This window comes from Rhinopithecus bieti, unplaced genomic scaffold (assembly GCF_001698545.2).
Source record: "Rhinopithecus bieti isolate Rb0 unplaced genomic scaffold, ASM169854v2 scaffold_28532, whole genome shotgun sequence".
Taxonomy (NCBI): domain Eukaryota; kingdom Metazoa; phylum Chordata; class Mammalia; order Primates; family Cercopithecidae; genus Rhinopithecus; species Rhinopithecus bieti.
The window spans coordinates 120425-130800 of record NW_016812411.1 but is presented as its reverse complement, the minus strand read 5'-3'; the positions used below and the strand labels follow the sequence as shown (position 1 = coordinate 130800).

The window sequence follows — 10376 nt, the reverse complement described above, 5'->3', positions numbered from 1 at the left end:
AGATTAATGAATTTGTAAAGATGGAAGTGACAAAAGTTATTTGCAGATGTTCTGCTAGAAAAAGTTGCATTCTTAAACACATCTGGCACAATGTGTTTTTTCAGGTTTCAGTCTAAAGATCAAGGTAACCCTAACAATGGGGATTAACATGAAGCTTTGCTGGTATCCAGGCAACTGATGATGTCAGTCTTATCACACAGAAGGCATTCTGACCTTCAGAAATTTACATAAGTGATGATGATACCTCTAACATTTGTGTTACCGTGTTTTTTGGGGTTTTGCAGATATTCAGGTAAGAATTTATAATGTTCCCATAATTCCTATTTAAGAATACACCCTTAGTGCTTACTAGTTCAGAGATAATGTTTTGAAATCTGGCTAAGACTGAGGGATTTGTAAGTTTCCAAGTCAATTTTCATAGTGTTTCTCATCTCGGTATTGACCATGGTATTTTTACAGGTACCGAGTCAAGTGATTATGACATATCCATGGTTTTGACCTTGATATTCTGCAAGTATCAAGGTAAAGTTGACGGTTCTCCTACTGCTAGTGACTCTCATGAGATGTTACATGGTCTAGGTAGAAAAAGATGTATCTCTAACCATGGCTGCCTTCATGGGGTTTTTTTTAGGTGCTGTCAGTGGATGATGCTGAAACTAACAATGATAGTGAACATGGACTTAGCTAAAAGAGAGGGAAAAGATGGTGTGAGCCTTTGCACTTTAGAGAGCTTCAAGATTTCAGTTATCTAGGTAAGCGTTGATGGTGCCTGTACCACTGTGGTTACAAGAATGTTGTTTTTATAAACAGGCATTCAGGTAAGGACAGTACTAATATAAAGGTGAGAAATGATGTGGCATTTATACACTAGAGACCCCAGTTTCAGATATCTAGGAAATTGATGATGGTGATCATAACTGTAATAGTTACCTGGTTTGGTACAGTTTTGCAGGGCAGAAATGAACTTGCTCCACTAATAAGAATAAGCATGCGATTTTCTGTATTCTTGTTTAGTGCTAATTTGTACTTAACCCTAGTAGCAGTTGAGAAACCTGCAGGTATCCAGGTAAGATATCACACTGTCTATCACCCCACTAGTGACTGCTGGATTTTGGCAGGTATTTCTTCAAAGGAGAGAGGTGTCTTTATTAGGGTTTAACTTCACACCTTTGGAACTATCCAGGTAGCATTGATGAGTCACAAAAAGAAGTGATCAAGGGTATTTGCAGGTGTCCAGGTAGCATAAGAGATGTATTAAACACATTTTCACAATATGCTTTTCAGGCTCCTTTCATGAGATTATAGTGAGCTTAACAATGGCCATTAATGGTGGACATTATGAGTATCTGGTAAGTGATGAGGTGTGCTTAATGCACAGCTGAAAACATTTGACCTTCATATAAGAAGGTAAGTGATGAAAGTGCCCCTAACACTTTTGCTTGCTTGTTTGTTTTGAAAAGACTGAGATAAGAAACCATAGTCCTTACCAATGTTAGGAACCATGAGTTCTTAGTTTTACATATTTTGGAAAATTTATCTTTAATCCTGTGGATATTGAGTCATTGCCATATCCAGATAATTTTCATGGTGTTCCTCACCACAGTAGTAACCATCGGATTTTTGCAGATATCCAGTCAAGAAAGAATGGTTTCATCTGGCAACATTGTTGACCTGGAGTACTACAAATGTCCAGCTAAAGTGTATATGTCCCATGATGATGGAAGTGACAAAAGTTATTGGCAAGTATCATGCTTTAAAAAGTGTCTTTTCACACATATTTCGAAATGTGTTTTTCAAATTCCTGTCAAGAGATGGTGGTGAACCTAACAATGGCTGTTAACATGGTAGGTGTTGATGTGGGTCTTTCACACTACAGAACATCTAATCTTCACATACCTAGGTCAGTGATGATGCTGTCCCTATTACTAGTATTACCATGTTTTTATTTTCAGCTATCAGGCAATGGCTTTACTAGTATAGAAGTAAGAACTAATGCGACTTTTATATAGTAGAGACCTTCCTGTTTTCAGATATACAGGTAATTAATGATGGTGTTGACAACTCTGATACTAATCTTATTTTTTGGCTGGTTTGCATAGAAGAAATTAATTTTGTCTAACAGTACAAATAAGCATGAGTGATTTTACTGTATTCTTATGTAGAGCTAATGTGTATTTAATAATCATAGTGTTAGATGGACTTGTAGGTATCCAGCTAATTTATCACATTTTTCATCACCACAGAATGACCATGGGATTTCTGCAGGTATCTATTTAAGAGAGGAAAGTGTCTCTTACTTGATTTTGACATTGGAGTTCTGCAAGTGTTCAAGTAATGTTGATTGATCCCAAAATGACAGAAATGACCAGGGGAATGTGCAGGTGACCAGGTATAATCAGATGTATATCAAATATAACATTTTTCATAATGTGTGTTTCAGGATTCTGTCAGGAGATTATGGTGAGCGCAATAATGGTAGTTGTTTTGGGACTGCTGGATTATAGGTAACTGATGTGGTAAGTTTAAATCCCAGCACGTCTACTTGATTTTCCTGTATCTAGGTAAGTGATTAATGATGTCCCAAATACTTGTTACTGTGTTTCTTTTTTCTTTATGTATTCAGTGATGAAAAGTTCTTACTAGTAATAGAATCCATGAGTTCTTTCTTTTCACATTTTAGGAAAAATTTGTATAACTTTGTGAGTATTGAGGGATTGTCACAGTAATTCTCATTGTGCTTCCCACCACATTCGTAATCATGGCATCTTTGCAGTTATCTAATCAAGAAATTATGATCTTTTCTAAAATGGTGTTTACCTTGGTGTACTACAAATATTCAAATAGAGTTGATGCGTCCAGTAATACTGGAAGTAACTTAAGGTTAGTTGACAGCATCGTCATAGAAAATAAATTGTGTCCTTTAACATGTATTTTCTAAAGTGTTTTTCAGGTTCCTGTCAAGAGAGCACAGGGAACCTAAAGATGGTGGTTAACATGGGATGTTGCTGGTGTCCAGGTAAGTGATGATGTGAGCCATAGTGGTGGTGTTGGCCTCTACTTATTGTTGTCAGTTTTTGGATTTTTTAAAGTATTCAGGTACGAAATGATAATCTCCTTACTGTTACTATTAACTCTATTGTTTGTTTTACATATTAATGTAAACTTATGTTCAGCCTAGTGAGTGTTGGATTTGCAGGTATCTACGTAATTCTTATGATGTCCTGCTTCTCAGATGTAACCCCGGGACTTCTGGAAGTGTGCAGTGAACAGAATGTGTTTTCACTAACAGCAGTGCAGACCATAGAATGTTACAAGTAATCAGGTAGAGTTGATGGGTCCTGCCATGGAGGAAGCCACCAACGTTGTCCTTAGCTATTCAGGAGGAAAAAATTGTGTGCATAGGAACATTGGTAGCAATTTGTTCTTCAGGTTTCAGTCCAGGGAGCATGATGAACTTCAAAATGGTCATTCACAGGAATTCACCTGGTGCCCAGATAAGTGCTGATGTGAGCCTAAACCACAGCACAGGCCATCTGATCTTCATGTATATAGGTGATGATGGTGTCACATTTTTTTGACTATGTGTTTATCGCAACTATTCTGCTAAGCACGAGATAGCCCTTAACAATTTGAGGAACCATGAATTTTCACTTTTTTCTTCTGTAGAGAATGTATGCTCAGCCCTTTTAGTGATGAAGAACTGCACATATCTAGATAACTATCGTGGTGTTCCTCCTCCAGTAGAATTCATGGGAATTTTGAGAGTGTAGTGAGGAAACGATGTTCTTATCTGACAACGGCACTTCCTTGGAGTACTTCAGATATTCAGGTAGAGTTGATGGTTTCTGCATGATGGCAGTGATCAAGGTTATTTTCAGGCATCCTGATAGAAAAGGTTGTGTTCTTCGACACGTATCTCAAATTATGCTTTTCAGATACCTGTCCAGAGATCGCAAAGGACCTAAATATGTTTGTTAACAGGAGACATTGCTGGTGTCCAGGTAAGTGATGTTAGGACATTGACTCATGAGAGATGTTCTGATATTCAGATATCTGAGCAGTTAATGATATCTTTAAGACACATATATTAACATTGTTTTTGGCATGTGTGCAGTTAGAGAATTAGTTCTTAACAATACTAGTAAACATAAGATTCTCCTATATTCTTATTTAGAGATAATGCATGTTCATCACTCAGAGCAACAGATGAATATGCAGGTATCCAGGTAATTTATAGTCTTATCTATCACCAGGTTATTGGTCATTTTGCAGGTATGCCTTCAAGAAAGGAAGGATTTTCTTACCATGGTTTGAACTTGGAATTGAGCAGGCATCCAGGTAGCATGGATGGGTCCTGAAATGATACAAGTGACCAAAGGACTTTGCAGGTGTTCAAGTATCTGAAGATATTTACCAAATGCATTTTCCACAATGTGTTTTTCTGATTCAAGTCAAGGCATCATAGTGAGTCTGAAAAGGGTATTTCCGGATATCAACTTTATTAATGTTTTACACAATATTAACTTAAACTTGTTTTCCCATTTATGCAGTTAAAATAAATATGCCTCTAGTAATACAAGTAATCAAGAGAATTTATTGCATGTCTTGACAGATAATGAGTAATGAACACTTACAGGGCTACAGAAATCCACAGACATCTAGATTAACCATATTGTGCAATACCATGAAATTAACAACTGGAATTATGCAGGGATCTAATCAAGAAAGTACAAGGATTCTTAAAAGGAATTTTCCTCAAATTTCTGCAAGTATCGAGGTACATTTAATGAATACGAAAATAATAAAAGTGACCAAAAAAGACTGGAGGTATATAGGTAGAATGATATGTGTACCAGTCACACTATTCACAATATATATTTCAGATTTACATTAACATATCATAATAAGCCTATCAAAACTAGGTAACATGGGACATTATTGGCGGAGGTAAGTGCTGATGTGGGCCTAAACTATAGCCCACAGCGTGGGACTGTCACAGAGACTAGTTCACTGATGACGTGTCCCTAAATGGCATCCCGCCATGACTTTTTCCCAGGTATTCAGTTGAGAAGTGATTGAGTCCTAACCAATCTCAGATAGGCTGGGTTTTCTAATTTTCTCTTTCACTGAAAGTGTATGCTGACCCTGTGAGTGTTGAGGGATTGCAGGTAACCAGGTATTTATCACTGTATTTCCCACCGCCATTGCTGCCCCTAGGTTTTGTGGAGATGTCCAGTTGTGAAATGGTAGTTTTCTACTGTCAGGGTCAACCTAGGATTACTGCAAGTATCCAGGTCTAGTGGTGTGTCCCATAAAGCTGGAAGAACTCAAGGTTCTTTGGTGGAGTCCTGGTCGAAAACCCCGTGTCCTTCTACATATATATTTTCGTGCCTATTTCAGCCCCCTACCATGACATCACAATGAATATGATACAGGTCTGGAGGTCAGCACTGATGAGGGCTGAAAGCAACACATGGGCCACGTGAGGTTCAGCTGTCTAGGAAAGTGATGATGGTGTCCATCCTTCCTGTTGTTCCCAAGATTTCGCTTCAGTTGTCCTAGGAAAAAATGGTAAGACTCCCTGGCATACTAAACCGTGAGTTTTCCCTCTGCATGTGACTAACCTGTGAGTGCAGTGGGACAACAAATACCAGGTAATGATCCGGCTTTCCCAGCCACAGCAGTGACCATGGACATTTTGCAGGTGTCCTGTAGAGAGAAAGGCTGTCTTCTGGGATCATGGCCCTGAGCTTGGGGACACCGTCAGCATACAGGTAAGAGTCTTTCAGTGATGGATGTAAGCATCGTGATTTGTAGGTGTCCTGGTAGAACAGTTTATGTGTTTCTGAGGCATATATCTCAGTGTATGCTTTCCAGGTTCCCGGGAGGAAATCCTAACTAACCAGAGACACGATCAGGGGACATGTCTGCTATCTGGGTAAGTGATGGTATGTGCTGTAAACTCACCACAGACCATTTGATTTTAACATATTAGGTCAGTGAGGTTCCTTTCCCTGAATGGTTTACCATGTGATGGGTTTATGGGTATTCTGGTAAGAAAGGGTAGTAGTTCCCCATTCTCCTTGCCATGTGATCCTGTTGTTTTCAGTACAGGAGAGAACGTATGAGGTATGTACCCTGTGAGTGCTGATTGATTGACATGTGCCAGGGAACTCACGTGGCACTGTGCATCACAGGAGTAACTGCGGTGGATTTGCAGAGAAGCGGGCCAGAGAAAATGGCATGTCCTACAATGGCCTAGACCTTGGAGGGCTTGCAAACATCCAGGTACAATTTTGGCTCCCACAATGATGATCGTGAGCAGGCGGTTTTCAGGGTCCTAGTGGAAATGCTGTGTCCATAGACACATTGGTCACATATGTGGTTTTAGGTTCCCTTGGAAAGGTCACAGGAAACCTCTTTGAGCAGAGGACTGTGCCTGTATTTAGGTGGGTGACGGCTTGGGCCTAAGCAGGCCACGGACTATCCAATCTTCCCATACACCGATCAATGCAGATGACTTTCCGGCTCTTGTCCCTGTCCTGCCATGGGTTCCTCGGCTCATTTTCTATTCTTTATTTTCTGCAATTATTCAGTTAAGAAATGATGCTTTGCCAACCAAGACTGGTAAGCATTAGTCCTTGCTGTGTTCAACTTTAGGAAATGTGCCTTGAACCTGAGTCCATGTTGACTGAGGAAGATGTGGGCGTCCAGGTAAATTATCCTACTCTACCAGATCACAGGATGAAATGATAGTTCTGACACATCCTCAGTCTGGAGTCAGTAATGGTGTGGGGTGGAAGTTGGAGTTCTGCCAGGATGTAGGTAAGGTCGATGGTTCCTAGATGACGGCAGTAACCAGGCTGTGTAGTGCGTGTCTTTTTCGTCTTTCAGGTACACCAAGTGGCATCCCGTCAGATGCATTTCTTTTGCTGCTGCTAGTCATGAAATCAAGGCTGGCCTGAGAATGACCATTCAGGGGCCCTGGATTGTAACCAGGTAATTGATCACATGAGTCCTATGCCAATACAGACCACCTGAAACTTCAGATTTCCTAGACAAAGAGGTCGCTCTCCTTGACACAGTGTTTTTCCCATGGTTTCCTGCAGGGGTCCCGTAAAGTTCTCTTTCTGTAGAGAAGTAGATGTTGTGACATTATCTCATGAAAGACATTCTGTGTTTCCTGCATGTAGATAAAATTAATGGTGGTTTTGAGTCTGGTAGAATAACCTTGTGTTTGGCATATGTGTCACTGGGAAAAAATAATTAGTGATTCCCAATGCCAGTAAGCATGAGATTTTACTGTTTGCTTATTCAGAGGTAAGGCTTTTTGTTTGTTTGTTTTTTGCAAATTTCACACTCCACACAATTGATAGATATGCCAGTGCCCAGATAGTTGATCATATTATCTGTCACCCCGATGTGGACTGTGGTGTTTCTGCAGGTATCCCTTGTAGGCTGTAGCCTCAGAGTTCTTCTGTTATCCAGGTAACCTTGATGAGTCGTGAAATGATGCCAGTGAACAAGAGTATTTGTGATTGTCCTTGTAGCACAGGTTGTGGATCAACCACAATATGTCTTTCAGATGTGTGTCAGGGCATCACAGCAGGCCTTTCAGTCCTAGGTAATGTAGGGCATTGCTGGGTGAGGTAAGTGCCACAGCCTGCAGCGTGGAACTGTCATAGAGACCTAGTTCAGTAATGATGTATCCCTACGTGTCTTCCCATCGTGATTTCTTTCTCAGGTATTTGGGAGAGAAATGATTGAGTCCTTACCAATCCCAGATAGGCCGAGTTTTCCCATTTTCTGTTTCACCAAAAGTATATGCAGAACCTTGAGAGTGTTGAGGGATTGCAGGTAACTAGCCAGGTATTTATCACTGTGTTCCCCACCCCTGTTCTGCCAATAGGATTTCTTCCAGTGTCCAGTCAAGAAATAATGGATTTCTGCATAGATTTTGACCCTGTATCAATGAAATTGTACAGATAGATTTGATATGTCCCATAATTGTGGAAGTGGCTAAGTTTATCTGCTGTTTTTCTGCATACCTGCATATCCCTCCCTCACTATAAGACTAAACACATTATAACTAAACTCTAAAACTCTAAAATAATGACTAATGCTTACCAGCATTGGTTGGGAAAATATAATTCCTTAACTAAATACCTGAACAAAATATGGCAACACAAAAATTAGGAAAACCTACATATCTGTAGATCACAGTGGTATTGATCTTGCATTATTACAAGTATCCAGGTAGAGTTTATGATGGAGTGACCAAGGTTATTTTCAGATGTCGTCTTGGTGGAAATGTTTGTGTCCTTTAGCACATATTTCACAATGTGTATTTCAGGTTTCTGTAGTGAGACCCTGATAAACCTAACAATGGTTGGTACGGCAGACATTTCTGTTATGCACGCAAGTGATGATGTGTTCTTTAACCACATCATAGACCATCAGATCTTCATATATCTTTTTTTTTTTTTTTTTGACATAGTCTTGCTTTGTCGCCCAGGCTGGAATGCAGTGGGGTGATCTCGGCTCACTGCAACCTCCACCTCCCATGTTCGAGCGATTCTCGTGCCTCTGCGTCCTGAATAGCTGGGATTACAGGTGTGCACCACCACGTCCTGCTAATTTTGTATTTTAGAGTTGGGGTTTTGCACGTTTGCCAAGCTGGTCTCGAACTCCTGGCCTCAAGCAATCCACCCACCTTGATCTCCCGAAGTACTGGAATTACAGGTGTGCACCACCGCGCCCGGCCAGATCTTCATATATCTAAGTAAGTGGTATACATTTACCTAAACTTTTTTAGCGTGTGATTTTTTCCGTAGGTACTCAGGTAAGAAATGATAGTCTTTACCAACTATAGCAACCATGTTATTCTGCTGTTTTATATTTTACAGAAAATGTATGTTTAGCTTTGTGATTGTTGAGCTATTTGCTATCCAAGGAATTAACGGTGGAGTTGCATGTCATAGTAGCAATTGTGGGTTTGTTTGCAGGTAAGTAGTAAAGAGAAAATGGTATCTCTAGCAGTGCTATAGACCTTGGAGTACTGCAAGATTTCAGGTATACTTGATGGTTCTTGCAATGGTGGTAGTGAGTAAGCTTAATTGCAGGGTTCTAGAAAAAAAGCTGTGTCTACATACATTTGTCATAATGTGTTTTTAGGATCCTGTCAAGAAGTCATGGTAAACCTCATCATGATCAAGAACGAGACTTTGCTTGCATCCAGGTAAGTAATGATGTAGGCCTTAAGCAAGCACTCAGAAAACAATCTAATCATCAGATGTGTAATTAAGTGTGGATGGTGCCTCTAACTTTTGTGTTACCATGGTTTTTTTGCAGGCATTCAGTTAAGAAATGTTTTCCCCACCAAGGCTAGTAAGCATTAGCCCTTATTATTTTAGAATTTAGATATAATGTGTAGTATCTAACCAAGCTGGGCAGAGTTGCATGTGCCTATAGTACGAGCTACTCTGGAGGCTGAGGCAGGAGGATCAGTTGAGCCCAGGAGGTCGAGGCTGCAGTGAGCTGTGATCACACCACTGCACTCCAACTTGGGTGACAGGACAAAACCCTGTCTCTTAAAAAAATAAAAAAGATATAATATGTGTTTAACATTAGTCTCTAAGGAGGGCTATGCCGGTATCCAGGTGAGTTATCCTACTTTTCCACATTATAGTATGATCAATGAGATTTCTCAGTCAAGCGATAATGGTTTCTCCAACATTGGTGCTGATCTCAAAGTTCTATGAAGATTAAGGTAGTGTTGGTGGTTCCTCTAATGAGGAAAATGACTGATACAAGTTGCAGGTGCCCCCTCCTTTTTTGCAGGTAAAACAGCGTGTTTCATTAAGCATATTCATTGTTGAATATGTTTCTTCAGGTACCAGTAGTCATGAAATCATAGTGAACCTAACAATGGTCATTTATGGGTTCTTGGTAGTAACTAGGTCAGTGATAAATTGGGTCTTACCACACTACAGACCACCTGTTGTTCAGATTTTTAGGTAAGTGAGTATGGTCCCTCTAACACAGTGTTACTGTGTTTGTCTTTTTCAGGCTTCCCAAAAGTTGTTTGGTAGTATACAGGCATGAGGTGGTGTGACTCCAACTCATTAGATGCCTTCGTCTTTTCAGTTATGTAAGTAATGAATGGTGTTTTCAAGACCGTTATATAAACCTTGTTTATGGCGTGTATGCAGTTTAAAAATTAAAGTATCCGTAATAGTAACAGGAACCATGAGTTTTCATGTATTTTCTTTTGAGATAATGTGTATATAACACTTGTACTAATAGACATATATGCAGGTATCTTGGTATTTTCTTTTTTTTTTTTTTTTTTTTTTTTTTTTTTTTTTTTTTTTTTT

General features: G+C 39.7%; 1 long non-coding RNA gene across 1 annotated transcript; it reads left to right on the top strand.

Moving 5' to 3' along the window:
- Positions 1-4611: 4611 nt before the first annotated feature.
- LOC108544960 (uncharacterized) lies at positions 4612-6993 on the top strand. The gene is made up of 6 exons (XR_001889991.1): positions 4612-4777; positions 5401-5571; positions 5705-5774; positions 5878-5938; positions 6110-6288; positions 6661-6993. It is a non-coding gene; the product is annotated as an uncharacterized LOC108544960 (long non-coding RNA).
- Positions 6994-10376: the final 3383 nt, after the last annotated feature.